The sequence below is a fragment of the Cervus elaphus genome, chromosome 22 (assembly GCF_910594005.1).
Source record: "Cervus elaphus chromosome 22, mCerEla1.1, whole genome shotgun sequence".
In the NCBI taxonomy this organism is placed as follows: Eukaryota; Metazoa; Chordata; class Mammalia; order Artiodactyla; family Cervidae; genus Cervus; species Cervus elaphus.
This window is the reverse complement of record NC_057836.1, coordinates 38,430,983-38,445,769: the sequence shown is the minus strand read 5'-3', so window position 1 is coordinate 38,445,769 and position 14,787 is coordinate 38,430,983. Positions and strand designations below refer to the sequence as shown.

The 14,787-nt window shown below is 39.1% G+C and overlaps 1 long non-coding RNA gene across 1 annotated transcript in view; it reads left to right on the top strand.

The window, feature by feature from the left end:
* The first annotated feature begins 692 nt into the window (after nt 1-692).
* LOC122680571 overlaps nt 693-14,787 on the top strand; it is a 31,021-nt gene continuing 16,926 nt past the window's right edge. The window contains exons 1-2 of the long non-coding RNA XR_006336722.1: nt 693-796; nt 4,804-4,807. This is a non-coding gene — a long non-coding RNA (uncharacterized LOC122680571). The remainder of the gene's footprint in view (nt 797-4,803; nt 4,808-14,787) is intronic.

Below are 14,787 nucleotides of genomic sequence, written 5' to 3'. Positions count from 1 at the left end.
ATACCCAGTTGTGGATGTGACTGGTGATAGAAGCAAGGTCTGATACTATAAAGAGCAATATTGCATAGGAACCTGGATTGTTAGGTCCATGAATCAAGGCAAATTGGAAGTGGTCAAACAGGAGATGGCAAAAGTGAATGTCGATGTTTAGGAATCAGTGAACTAAAATGGAATGGAATGGGTGAATTTAACTCAGATGACCATTATATCTATTATTGTGGGCAAGAATCTCAGAAGAAATTGACGAGCCATCATAGTCAACAAGAGAGTCCAAAATGCACTACTTGGATACAATCTCAAAAACGACAGAATGATCTCTGTTCATTTCCAAGGCTAGCCATTCAATATCACAGCAATCCAATTCTATTCCCCGACCAGTAATGCTGAAGAAGCTGAAGTTGAATGGTTCTATGAAGACCTACAAGACCTTTTAGAACTAACACCCCCAAAAGATGTCCTTTTCATTATAGGAGACTGGAATGCAAAAGTAGGAAGTCAAGAAACACCTGTAGTAACAGGCAAATATGTCCTTGGAGTACAGAATGAAGCAGTGCAAAGGCTAATAGAGTTTTGCAAAGGGAACGCACTGGTCATAGCAAACACCCTCTTCCAACAACACAAGAGAAGACTCTACACATGGACATCACCAGATAGCAAACATCAAAATCAGATTGATTATATTCTTTGTTGCCAAAGATGGAGAAGTTCTATACAGTCGGCAAAAATAAGACTGGGAGCTGAGTGTGGCTCAGATTATGAACTCCTTATTGCCAAATTCAGACTTAAATTGAAGAAAGTAGGGAAAACCACTAGATCTTTCAGGTATGACCTAAATTAAATCCCCTCCCCTATGACTATACAGAGGAAGCGAGAAATAGATTTAAGGGGCTAGACCTGACAGACAAAGTGCCTGATGCACTGTGGACAGAGGTTCGTGACATTGTACAGGAGACAAGGATCAAGACCATCCCCAAGGAAAGGAAATGCAATAAAGCAAAATGGCTGTCTGAGGAGGCCATACAAATAGTTAAGAAAAGAAGAGAAGCAAAAAACAAAGGAGAAAAGGAGAGATATACCCATTTGAATGCAGAGTTCCAAAGAATAGCAAGGAGAGATAAGAAAGCCTTCCTCAGTGATCAGTGCAAAGAAATAGAGGAAAATAATAGAATGGGAAAGACTAGATATCTCTTCAAGAAAATTAGAGATATCAAGGGAACATTTCATGGAAAGATGGGCTCAATAAAGGACAGAAATGGTATGGACCTAATAGAAGCAGAAGATATTAAGAAAAGCTGGCAAGAATACAGAGAACTGTACAGAAAAGATCTTCACAACTTGGATAATCAAGATGGTATGATCACTCACCTAGAGCCAGACATCCTGGAATGTGAAGTCAAGTGGGCCTTTAGGAAGCATCACTGTGAACAAAGCTAGTGGAGGTGATGGAATTCCAGTTGAGCTATTTCAAGTTCTAAAAGATGGTGCTGTGAAAGGGTTGCACTCAATATGCTAGCAAATTTGGAAAAGTCAGCAGTGGGCCACAGGAATGGAAAAGGTCAGTTTTCATTCCAACGCCAAAGAAGGCAATGCCAAAGAATGCTCAAAGTACCACACAATTGCACTCATCTCACACATTAGTAAAGTAATGCTCAACATTCTCCAAGCCAGGCTTTAGCAATACATGAACCGTGAACTTCCAGATGTTCAAATTGGTTTTAGAAAAGGCAGATCATCCAGAGATCAAATTGCCAACATCCACTGGATCATCGAAACAGCAAGAGAGTTCCAGAAAAACATCTATTTCCGCTTTATTGACTATGCCAAAGCCTTTGACTGTGTGGATCACAATAAACTGTGGAAAATTCTGAAAGAGATGGGAATACCAGTCCACTTGCCCTGCCTCTTGAGAAACTTGTATGCAGGTCAGGAAGCAACAGCTAGAACTGGACATGGAAGAACAGACTGGTTCCAAATAGGAAATGGAGTACGTCATGGCTATATATTGTCACCCTGCTTATTTAACTTATATGCAAAGTACATCACGAGAACTGCTCGGCTGGATGAAGCACAAGCTGGAATCAAGATTGCCAGGAGAAATATCAATAACCTCAGATATGCAGATGACACCACCCGTATGGCAGAAAGTGAAGAAGCACTGAAGAGCCTCTCGATGAAAGTGAAAGAGGAGAGTGAAAATGCTGATTTAAAACTCAACATTCTAAAAATGAAGATCATGGCATGCAGTCCCTTCACTTCATGGCAAATAGATGGAGAAACAGTAGAAACAGTGGCTGACTGTATTTTTTTGGACGCCAAAATCACTGCAGATGGTCACTGCACTCATGAAATTAAAAGATGCTTACTCCTCAGAAGAAAAATTATGACCAACCTAGACAGCATATTAAAAAGCAGAGACATTACTTTGCCAACAAGGTCCATCTAATCAAGGATATGGTTTTTTCATTAGTCATGTATGGATTTGAGAGTTGGACTATAAAGAAAGCTGACTGATGAAGAATTGCTGCTTTTGAACTGTTGTGTTGGAGAAGCCTGTTGAGAGTCCCTTGGACTGCAAGGAGATCCAACCAGACCATCCTAAAGGAAATCAGCCCTGAATATTCATCGGAAGGACTGATGTTGGAGCTGAAACTCCAATACTTTGGTCACCTGATGAGAAGAGCTGACTCATTTGAAAAGACCCTGATGCTGGGAAAGATTGAGGGCAGGAGGAAAAGGGGATGGCTGAGGATGAGATGGTTGGATGGCATTACTGACTCAGTGGGCATGAGTTTTAGTAAACTCTGGGAGTTGGTGATGGACAGGGGGGCCTGGTTTCTGCAGTCCATGGGGTCGCAAAGAGTCAAACATGACTGAGTGACTGAATTGAACTGATACTTCTGAACAAGGTATTAATATGTATGATCTTTTCTTTTTGAAGGCATGCACCAGTTATTGGGACAAGTTTAATTGGAAAAATTCTGAACTGTGGCTGGGACGTATTCAATTAATATTGAGTATCTGATGTGTGTCACATACTGTTTTAGACACTGGAAATATAGTGGTTAATAAGACACACAAGGTTTTTTATATGGAAATTAAATTTGATGCAGGAGACAATATAAGTAATCAAATAAACTTGACAACCTCAGATACTGATATATGGTATGAGACAATTAAACTGCATTATATAATGGAGAGAAAATGAAGATAATAGGCAAAGTCTCTCTGGAGATGGCTTTCAGGTGTCCAGATAAATGCTTCTTTTGTCCAAAGTAAAGAAATATTATATTTTTATAATAAATGATTTATATTATTTTGAGTGATTTTTAAACACATTCAAACAAAATTTAATCTAAAATTGAAACATATGTTGCAGTCTATAATATTACCACACTACCATCTTGTATCTAACTTTAATCAAGTATGTTAGAAAATATCTTTTCTCATCGCTGACCTGTACTGAGTGAATGTGACCCAGCTCCAAACTGACCGTCTTACCCAGGGTTATAGATGTTTCTAACTTGCTTAATCCTACTCATTGGCTTGAGAGTAAAGTAAATCCTACCAAACTGTCAAGCCAATTTATTTCTTTTTTTTGACAAGTTAGGAGACTATTTTCTTTTTTTCCCTTTATTTTTATTAGTTGGAGGCTAATTACTTTACAATATTGTAGTGGTTTTTGCCATACACTGACATGAATCAGCCATGGATTTACATGTATTCCCCATCCCGATCCCCCCTCCTACCTTCCTCCCCACTCCATCCCTCTGGGTCATCCCAGTGAACCAGCCCTGAGCACTTGTCTCATGCATCCAACCTGGACTGGCGATCTGTTTCACACTTGATAATATTCATGTTTCAGTGCTATTCTCTCAGATCATCCCAACCTGCTTCTCCCATAGAGTCCAAAATTCTATTCTATACATCTGTGTCTCTTTTTCTGTCTTGCATATACGGTTATCATTACCATCTTTCTAAATTTCATATATATGCGTTAGTATACTGTATTGGTGTTTATCTTTCTAGCTGACTTCACTCTGTATAATGGGCTCCAGTTTTATCCATCTCATTAGAACGGATTCAAATGTATTCTTTTTAATGGCTGAGTAATATTCCATTGTGTATATGTACCATAGCTTCCTTACCCATTCGTCTGCTGATGGGCATCTAGGTTGCTTCCACGTCCTGGCTATTATAAACCGTGCTGCAATGAACACTGGGGTCCATGTGTCTCTTTCACTTCTGGTTTCCTCAGTGTATGTGCCCAGGAGTGGAATTGCTGGGTCATATGGCAGTTCTATTTCCATTTTTTTAAGGAATCTCCACACTGTTCTCCATAGTGGTTGTACTAGTTTGCATTCCCACCAACAGTGTAAGAGGCTTCCCTTTTCCCCACACCCTCTCCAGCATTTATTGCTTGTAGACTTTTGGATAGCAGCCATCCTGACTGGCGTGTAATGGTACCTCACTGTGGTTTTGATTTGCATTTCTCTGATAATGAGTGATGTTGAGCATCTTTTCATGTGTTTGTTAGACATCTGTATGTCTTCTTTGGGGAAATGTCTGTTTAGATCTTTGGCTCATTTTTTGATTGGGTCATTTATTTTTCTGGAATTGAGCTGCAGGAGTTGCTTGTATATTTTTGAGATTAATCCTTTGTCTGTTGCTTTGTTTGCTATTATTTTCTCCCATTCTGAAGGCTGTCTTTTCACCTTGCTTATAATTTCCTTTTTTATGTGAAAGCTTTTAAGTTTAATTAGGTCCCATTTGTTTATTTTTGCTTTTATTTCCAATATTTGGGAGGTGGGTCATAGAGGATCTTGCTGTGATTTATGTCAGAGAGTGTTTTGCCTATGTTCTCCTCTAGGAGTTTTATAGTTTCTGGTCTTACATTTAGATCTTTAATCCATTTTGAGTTTATTTTTGTGTATGGTGTTAGAAAGTGTTCTAGTTTCATTCTTTTACAAGTGGTTGACCAGTTTTCCCAGCACCACTTGCTAAAGAGGTTGTCTTTTTTCCATTGTATATCCTTGCCTCCTTTGTCAAAGATAAGGTGTCCATAGGTACATGGATTTACCTCTGGGCTTTCTATTCTGTTCCATTGATCTATATTTCTGTCTTTGTGCCAGTACCATACTGTCTTGATGACTGTGGCTTTGTAGTAGAGCCTGAAGTCAGGCAGGTTGATTCTTCCAGTTCCATTCTTCTTTCTCAAGATTGCTTTGGCTATTCGAGGTTTCTTGTATTTCCATACAAATTGTGAAATTATTTGTTCTAGTTCTGTGAAGAATACCATTGGTAGCTTGATAGGGATTACATTGAATCTATAGATTGCTTTGCATAGTATTCTCATTTTCACAATATTGATTCTTCCAATCCATGAACACGGTATATTTCTCCATCTGTTTGTGTCCTCTTTGATTTCTTTCATCAGTGTTTTATAGTTTTCTATATATAGGTCTTTTGTTTCTTTAGGTAGATATACTCCTAAGTATTTTATTCTTTTTGTTGCAATGGTGAATGGTATTGTTTCCTTAATTTCTCTTTCAGTTATCTCATTGTTAGTGTATAGGAATGCAAGGGATTCCTGTGTGTTAATTTTATATCCTGCAACTTTACTATATTCATTGATTAGTTCTAGTAATTTTCTCGTAGAGTCTTTAGGGTTTTCTATGTAGAGGATCATGTCATCTGCAAACAGTGAGAGTTTCACTTCTTCTTTTCCTATCTGGATTCCTTTTATTTCTTTTTCTGCTCTGATTGCTGTGGCCAAGACTTTCAAAACTATGTTGAATAGTAGTGGTGAGAGTGGGCATCCTTGTCTTGTTCCTGACTTTAGGGGAAATGCTTTCAATTTTTCACCATTGAGGATAATGTTTGCTGTGGGTTTGTCATATATAGCTTTTTTTTGTTGAGGTATGTTCCTTCTATTCCTGCTTTCTGGAGAGTTTTTATCGTAAGTGGATGTTGAATTTTGTCAAAGGCTTTCTCTGCATCTATTGAGATAATCATATGGTTTTTATCTTTCTATTAGTTAATGTGGTGTATTACATTAATTGATTTGTGGATATTAAAGAATCCTTGCATTCCTGGGATAAAGCACACTTGGTCATGATGTATGATCTTTTTATATGTTGTTGGATTCTGTTTTCTAGAATTTTGTTAAAGATTTTTGCATCAATGTTCATCAGTGATATTGGCCTGTAGTTTTCTTTTTTTTGTGGCATCTCTGTCTGATTTTGGTATTAGGGTGATGGTGGCCTCATAGAATGAGTTTGGAAGTTTACCTTCTTCTGCAATTTTCTGGAAGAGTTTGAGTAAGATGGGTACTTGCTCTTCTCTAAATTTTTGGTCGAATTCAGCTGTGAAGCCATCTGGTCCTGGGCTTTTGTTTGCTGGAAGATTTCTGATTACAGTTTCGATTTCCTTGCTTGTGATGGGTCTGTTAAGATCTTCTATTTCTTCCTGGTTCAGTTTTGGAAAGTTATACTTTTCTAAGAATTTGTCCATTTCTTCCAAGTTGTCCATTTTATTGGCATAGAGCTGCTGGTAGTAGTCTCTTATGATCCTTTGTATTTCAGTGTTGTCTGTTGTGATCTCTCCATTTTCATTTCTAATTTTGTTGATTTGGTTCTTCTCCCTTTGTTTTTGGATGAGTCTGGCTAACGGTTTGTCAATTTTATTTATCTTTTCAAAAAAACAGCTTTTAGCTTTGTTGATTTTTGCTATGGCCTCTTTTTTTTTTTTTTTTTTTTTTTGCATTTATTCCTGTCCTATTTTTAAGATTTCTTTCTTCTACTAACCTTGGGGTTCTTCATTTCTTCCTTCTCTAGTTGATTTAGGTGTAAAGTTAGATTATTTATTTGACTTTTTTCTTGTTTCTTGAGGTAAGCCTGTAATGCTATGAACCTTCCCCTTAGTGCTGCTTTTACAGTGTCCCATAGGTTTTGGGTTGCTGTGTTTTCATTTTCATTTGTTACTATGCATATTTTGATTTCTTTTTTGATTTCTTCTATGATTTGTTGGTTATTCAGAAGCGTGTTATTTAGCCTCTATATGTTTGAATTTTTAATAGTTTTTTTTTTTTTCCCCCTGTAATTGAGATTTAATCTTACTGCATTGTGGTCAGAAAAGATAACTGGAATGATGTCGATTTTTTTGAATTTATCAAGGCTAGATTTATGGCCCAAATGTGATCTATCCTGGAGAAGGTTCCGTGTGCACTTGAGAAAAAAGTGAAATTGATTGTTTTAGGGTGAAATATCCTATAGATATCAATTAGGTGTAACTGGTCCACTGTGTCATTTAGAGTTTGTGTTTCCTTGTTAATTTTCTGTTTAGTTGATCTATCCATAGGTGTGAGTAGGGTATTAAAGTCTCCCACTATTTTGTGTTATTGCTAATTTCCCCTTTCATACTTGTTAGCATTTGCCTTACATGTTGTGGTGCTCCTATGTTGGGTGCATATATATTTATAATTGTTATATCTTCTTCTTGGATTGATCCTTTGATCATTATGTAGTGTCCTTCTTTGTCTCTTTTCACAGCCTTTATTTTAAAGTCTATTTTATCAGATATGAGTATTGCGACTCCTGCTTTCTTTTGGTCTCCGTTTGCATCAAATATTTTTTCCCAGCCCTTCGCTTTCAGTCTGTATGTGTCCCTTGTTTTGAGGTGGGTCTCTTGTAGACAGCATATATAGGGGTCTTGCTTTTGTATGCATTCAGCCAGTCTTTGTCTTTTGGTTGGGGCATTCAACCAGTTTACATTTAAGGTAATTATTGATAAGTATGGTCGCTTTGCTATTTATTTTGCTGTTTTGTGTTCACGATTATACAACTTTTCTGTGTTTCCTATCTAGAGAAGATCCTTTAGCATTTGTTGAACAGCTGGTTTGGTGGTGCTGAATTCTCTCAGCTTTTGCTCATCTGTAAAGCTTTTGAATTCTCCTTCATATCTGAATGAGATCCTTGCTGGGTACAGTAATCTGGGTTGTAGGTTATTCTCTTTCATTACTTTAAGTATGTCCTGCCATTCCCTTGTGGCCTGAAGAGTTTCTATGAAAAAATGAGCTGTTATCCTTATGGGAATCCCCTTGTGTGTTATTTGTTGTTTCTCCCTTGATGCTTTTAACATTTGTTCTTTGTGTTTGATCTTTGTTAATTTGATTAATATGTGTCTTGGGGTGTTTTGCCTTGGGTTTATCCTGTTTGGGACTCTCTGGGTTTCTTGGACTTGGGTGGCTAGTTCCTCCCCCATTTTGGGGAAGTTTTCAGCTGTTATCTCCTCGAGTATTTTCTCATGGCCTTTCTTTTTGTCTTCTTCTTCTGGGACTCCTATGATTTGAATGTTGGGGCATTTCACATTGTCCCAGAGGTCCCTGAGGTTGTCCTCATTTCTTTTGATCCTTTTTTCTTTTTTCCTCTCTGCTTCATTTATTTCCACCATTTTATCTTCTACCTCACTTATCCTATCTTCTGCCTCCATTATTCTACTGCTGGTTCCCTCCAGAGTGTTTTTGATCTCACTTATTGCATTATTCATTTTTAATTGACTCTTTTTTATTTCTTCTAGGTCCTTGCTAAATATTTCTTGCATCTTCTTAATCCTTGTCTCCAGGCTATTTTTCTGTAACTCCATTTTGTTTTCAAGATTTTGGATCATTTTTATTATCATTATTATAAATTCTTTTTCAGGTAGATTCCCTATCTCCTCCTCTTTTGTTTGGCTTGGTGGGCATTTTTCATGTTCCTTTGCCTGCTGGGTATTTCTCTGCCTTTTCATCTTATTTAGATTGCTGTGTTTGGGGTGGCCTTTCTGTATTCTGGTGGTCTGTGGTTCCTTTTTATTGTGGTGGTTTCTCCCAGTGGGTGGGGTTGGATGATTAGCTGTCAATGTTCCCCGGTTAGGGAAGCTTGCATCAGTGTTCTGGTTGGTGGAGCTGGATTTCTTCTCTCTCCAGTGCAATGGAGTGCCCAGTAGTGAGTTTTTAGATGGGTCTATGGATTTGGTGTGGCTCAGGGCTATGTTCCTGCGTTGCTGGAGAATTTGCCTGGTATGTCTTGCTCTGGATCTTATATGCTCTTGAGTGATGGTTGGTTTCAATGTAGGTATGGAGGCTTTTGGATGATCTCTTATTAATTAATGTTCCTTATAGTCAGGAGTTCTCTGGTGTTCTCAGGTTTTGGGCTTAAGCCTCCTGCCTCTGGATTTCAGTCTTATACTTCCAGTAACCTCAAGACATCTCCATCCATACAGCACTGATAATAAAACTTCTAGGTTAATGGTGAAAAGATTCTCCACAGTGAGGGACACCCAGAGAGGTTCACAGAGTTACATGAAGAAGAGGAGAGGGAGGAAGGAGATAGAGGTGATCAGGAGGAGAAAAAGGGGGACTCAAGAGGATAGAGACAGATCTAGGAAGTACTCTGTTCCCTAAGTGTTCTCCACAGTCCAGAACACCCACATAGATTCACGGAATTGGATTGAGAAGAGAAGGGGGAGGGAGGAAATAGAGGTGATCTGGGGGAGAAAAAGGAGAGTCAAAAGGGAGAGAGAGTAATCAAACCAGTAATCACACTCCTAAGTAAAAATGGGTACTGAAGATTGGATTCTTAAATGTCCAAAATTGATATCAAATACTGAAAAACAGATTAAAAATCTAGAGTAGAGGTTAGACTCTTAAAAATACAATATTAAAAAAAAACACCAAAAAATAAGAAATACATATGAAGTTCGCTTTAAAAATAGGGTCCTTTTTTTTTTTTTTTGCAAGGTTATAGTGTGTTATAAAAATGAAAATTAAGGAGTAATAGAGGACTTAAAAAAAAAGAAAAAAATTTTTTATTTTTACTTAAAAAAATAATAATGGTAAAAATATATCTAGGAATTTCTCTGGAGCTGTTGCGGGCAGTGTGGGTTCAGTTCAGTTTCAGATAGTTCCATTTCCCAGCTTATATTTCTCAATATCTATAGGCCCCTTCCAGTGTAGTCGGTGTTATCTATAGGGATTTTAATCTGTTGCACCTGTCAGTTCTAAAGCGGTTCCCTTAGTTTATTTGGCTTCTGTTTACAGGTCTCTTCAGTGTCTAGTTTCTGCCATGACACAAGTGGGCGGAGGTGGTCTCTTGTTTAGGTTAGCTTGTTCAGTCGTGCTGCGGGGAGGGAGGGGCGCTGCAGACAGATATCCCTGGCGTGTGTGGGGAGCACTTTCAGTGTTCTGACCACACTGGGTTTGCCCCCGCTTGCGGCGTGTGTGCTTTCCCTGTCTATACTGCTCAGGCTCCAGGCTGCTCTACAGGGAGCAGGCCCTGAGTTGCGTGCACTTCCCAGGCCTAAGCCACTCAGGTTCAGGGTCTCGGGTACTCCACAAGGGTGCAGACTCGGTTGGGCCTGCGTTTTGTGCCATCCTGGTCGGAGCAGCGCAGGCAACCAGGAGCTTGATGAGTGCACTCCCTTCAGGTGCAGTGCGACTTCTCCCCTCCCCGTCCCAGCCTGTTTCCGGGCATGCTGGTCCTGTGTGCCTTGTGACTCTTCTGGGAGCTGATCTCTGGCTGTGACCCTCCCGGCAGATGTCAACCATCCAGAATCTCAGGAAGTCTTTGGTTAGAAACTGGAAGCCTGTTTGCAGTTTGGTAGGGAATGCCATCTCTGGGGCTGAGTTTGCCCCTTTCTGGCTCTGGCTGGCACCCGCCTCCCCCTGCCTCCTGCCTCCGGCGGGGGATGGGCCAGTCCACAGCCAGCTAGCTCTTCTCTGGTATTGCTCAGTCCTTTGTTCTGCGAACGGGCAGGCTGTGCCTTAGATTAGGGCTTTTCTCAGGTTAATTCTTTCTCTCTCTTGCTATCCCACAGTTTAAGTTGCTATCTCACATTAGCTCCCTCTGATTGCCCTCAGGGCTTTCAGGCCCGGTCCTTACCCTAAGCAATGCTGCCCACTCCTCTCTGTTCTGCCCCCACTTGCTGGTGGTGGATGCGAGCATCTGGGGTACTTTTCTGCTGGGAGTTGCTTTTAGGCATGTAATCTGCGGGTTTTATTTATTTTTCCTTCTGGTTAGGTTGCCCTCCGAGGTTTGAAAACTTCCCCCAGACCCGCCTGCGAGAGGGTTTCCTGGTGTTTGGAAACTTCCTCTATTAAGACTCCCTTCCTGGGACGGATCTCTGTCCCTAACTCTTTTGTCTCTCTTTTTATCATTTATATTTTGTCCTACCTCCTTTCAAAGACAATGGGCTGCTTTTCTGAGTGCCTGATGTCCTCTGCTAGCGATCAGAAGCTGTTTTGTGGAGTTTGCTCAGCGTTCAAATGTTCTTTTGATGAATTTGTAGGGGAGAAATTGGTCTCCTCATCCTATTCCTCCACCATCTTAGCTCCCTCTCCCCAGTTTATTTCTTTGGCTGCTCTGGGTTTATGTGCAGCATGTGAACTCTTAATTGGTGCATGTGGGATCTAGTTCCCTGATTAGGAATTGAACCCAGGCCTCCTGCATTGGGAGCATGGAGTCTTAGCTACTGGAACATCAGGGATGTTCCCTCTGTCAAGCCAATTGATGGCAGTAAAGGAGGAGGTATCATGAGAACAACCTGGAAAATGGGGACTTGGAATAAAACGAACCATGGAACCTATTTCTTCTCCCTACTCCATGCAACCAACACACTGAATATGTGTATAAGTGAAATTCTAAGAAAAAAAAAAAGATATCCTTAGGTGTCAGAACTTAGGGAAAACTTAAGGCAAAAGGATAGCTGTTTATCAGCTTTTTTTTTTTAATATGGATATTTACTTGGCTCTTGTCCATTTACAGAAAAAGAGACACAGATGTACAGAGCAGAATTTTATCAGCTGTTTATTGACAGCTGATAAACATTACCCAGCCGTGGGATAGGGGAGAGAAGACAGAACCTCCTCACATGAGAAGGAAGGCTAAAACTAACCTCCTGCATGAGGCTGGAAGCTTTTAAACCTCACCCATTTATGGAAAAAGAACTAGAACAACTCTACCAGCAGCAGAACATGCTTCCAGGTCATCCACTTGGAAATGTGCACTGAGGAAAAAAATGTCACCCCTAGGCATCAACATTCTGTCAGAAGATATTCAGAAACATTCTGAAAGGAACACTCTTACAACCTAGGGCACACAGGACTCTCACAAAGAGGAGAACAAAGTAAAGATGGGCTGAATCTAGGTAACAGACAAGGAGATGTACCACTTTGAGGGAACATCACCAAAGTCAGCAATCGCTTAAAAATGACAGTGATAAAACAAGCCTAGATTTTCTAGGGGACAGAGCCTGGATATTTATGGCCAGGAGCTGAGCTGGGAATACTTGGAAGCTGGACCAGTGTGGAATGAAGTCAATGCTCCAGAGGTTTGGAGCAATGGCTGGAGAGACTGAGTGAGAGTTACTAAACCAGAGTGGCAGAGACACTGTCTGGGCCAACAGGCAGTGAGAATTTCCTTAAAGCCAGCCAGATTCCTATAGCATCAGAGTCAAGGGGATATCAATTTTCAAAAAAGCAAACCGAGGAAAAGCTGAGTCTGAGACACCTGCTCAGAGCCAAAATAACTGAAAAGTGTGAGATTAGCCCTGTAGAGGGAATCATCTGGCTGACAACAATTTTAAAATTTGCTCAGAATTGGCTCAGAATAGGACTCTGAAAGATGAAAGTAAGTATGACTTCAGAAAAGAAAAGAAAAAAAGAAATGCCAAACAAGGTTTTCAAGCGGTCATTGTGAATGCTTCTCAACAGAAACAGCACACAAAACATGTAAGTACCAAAAGACGGACAGTATTAGCATTGGCAGATACAGGATGCCGAGAAACTATGTATAAAAATGTTTTACATAATACGATATAATAAAGTATGAAATTATATGAGTATACCAAAAACATAAAGAATGAACAGACTTTTCAAAAACAGGAACTCTAGGAATAAAAACTATTGTCTATATGTTTCAAGTGACAGTATAATTAACAATAACAAAAAACAGTATATGTTATGTGTGGTTAAACTCAATAGAGAAGCAAATGTTTCTCAGTGAGGGAGGAGATGCTGAGGGAGTCTGAGAAATGCCTAGACTTCTCTAGCTGCTCTGTCTCTGGTAAATCACTTCAGGAAGGCGTAGGAGGCAGATTTTCTTTTCTTTTACTCTTCATGTTCTCTAATCTAATATTACTAGTGATAAAGCTGATATTAGGGTCCTTAATGTGACTGTTGTACATAATTTTTAGATTTACTTTTTATTTTTTATGTGCCTTCAACTTATAATTTAGATTTTATTTTGAAAAATTTTGAAGTACAGAAAGTTCAAGAATAAGGTAATGAACACCTTTATATGTTTCATCTAGATTCAATAATTGTGAACATTTTGCACCTATAATTTCTCTCTTAATAAATATGTGCATATGAATGTAATTGTTTTTTCATAACCATTTGTAAGTTAATGAACCATCACTCCTAAGTACTTCAGTATATGCATACCTAGAACAAAGACGTTCTCCTCGGTAATCACAATACAGTTACAAAATTCAAGGGATTTAGCATTAACTTAATGCTGTTACCTAATACACAGTCCATATTCAAATTTTACCAACTGCTCCAGAAATCTCCTTTATAAAAATTGTTTTTCCTGATCCATGTTCTAATCCTAGATTCACGTTGTGTTTGTTTCTTTTGCCCCCTTTAGTCTGGAACAGTTCCTCAGCAAATCTTTGGCTTTTATGACACTCACATTATTGAAGAGTACAGTTCAGTATTTTTATGAATGCCCTCTGAGCTTGGGTGGTCTCATGGTTTTCTCATGATTAGACTTAGGTTTTATATCTTTATCAGGGATACTACATCAGAAGGCACATAATGTCAGCTTGTTCCATTCAAGGTTATGTTAACTTGATTAGTATAATTTTGCCAAAATAAAGAAACCACCTTTTCTTTTGTAATTAATATGCAATATATATGTACATAGTTTTGATCCTGTTCAACAGTGGGATCTGTGATGCATTGGTTGTAGCTTCCACTGATGATTCTTGCCTAAATCAACTATTGCTCTGTTGGTGGCCAAAAGTTTTGTGTCTTTATATTTTAACTGGATCAGAATCTGGACTGACAAGGAAACAAATTGTCTCTTGCAAATCCATTGCATGACATATTAGCCTGGCAACCTCAAGAAATCAACATACAAGGTAGAATAGGGAGAAAGCATGTCTTGGAGTAGTTTGGGTGAATGGCTTGCTAGTCTTTGAATTTGTGGGCAGTAGAAGTTTATATTGTAGCTAGTATTTGCAGGCCTGTGGATTGTCTTTAAAAATCACTGCCAAATTTGAAGGATTAACCCATTGTTTTGTCTAGTGTCTTCAAGTGTGGGACCCTATCTGGGTTTATTTAGTAAATGAAGGGATTCAGTTTAGGGACTATGGTAATTAGGGCCTTCACCTGAGTAAGAAACAGACCTTTACTGAAGTTCTGGTTCTACAGAAAAGGGTGGTAGGTGGGGGAAATATTTTTTCAGGACATAGGGTTTATTCAATCTTTGAATTTTAAAAGCTGAAAAAAGTAAGATTTGGGGATAAGTATATGACCTGGGTCTCTGCATCTCATCGGAATTCTTAGAGAAACTCCTGAAGCAGTAAAGGGAGAGTATACATGAGCTCTATAGAACTGGTACTGACGAGCAAGGTAGGAAACAAAATGGTTCATCCTTATTATCATCTTTTTTGCCTATGTTTTTCTCCAACTGATTACAAAGTTATAAATTACTTTTAATCCTTTCCTGCTTTCTCAGAGTTACTGAA